The sequence below is a fragment of the Penaeus monodon genome, chromosome 20 (genome assembly GCF_015228065.2).
Source record: "Penaeus monodon isolate SGIC_2016 chromosome 20, NSTDA_Pmon_1, whole genome shotgun sequence".
In the NCBI taxonomy this organism is placed as follows: domain Eukaryota; kingdom Metazoa; phylum Arthropoda; class Malacostraca; order Decapoda; family Penaeidae; genus Penaeus; species Penaeus monodon.
The window spans coordinates 37,273,061-37,273,264 of NC_051405.1; the positions used below are offsets into that span (position 1 = coordinate 37,273,061).

At 39.2% G+C, this 204-nt stretch overlaps 1 protein-coding gene across 1 annotated transcript in view; it reads right to left on the bottom strand.

Annotated features, from left to right (window-relative positions):
• The window catches only part of LOC119585792 (protein stoned-B-like), a gene marked incomplete in the record, with an annotated part of 14,622 nt that overhangs the window by 1,607 nt on the left and 12,811 nt on the right, over positions 1-204 (bottom strand).

The following is a 204-nucleotide window of genomic DNA, read 5'->3' on the forward strand; positions in this document are numbered from 1 at the left end:
AGCTACGAGAGCACACTGAAGGAAATTCGTAGACGCAAATGTTTGTAAGTGAAAAGAGAGAAGAAGAGGCAGAAGAAATGGATAAAAACTGCGAAATAATATCAAGAGTGAGGAAAAAACATTCAACTTAATCCTCGGTCTCTAATTCCCCAATTTTTTTCTTCCCCATCATCCCCATTCTTACCACTTCCCCTTCCTCACATT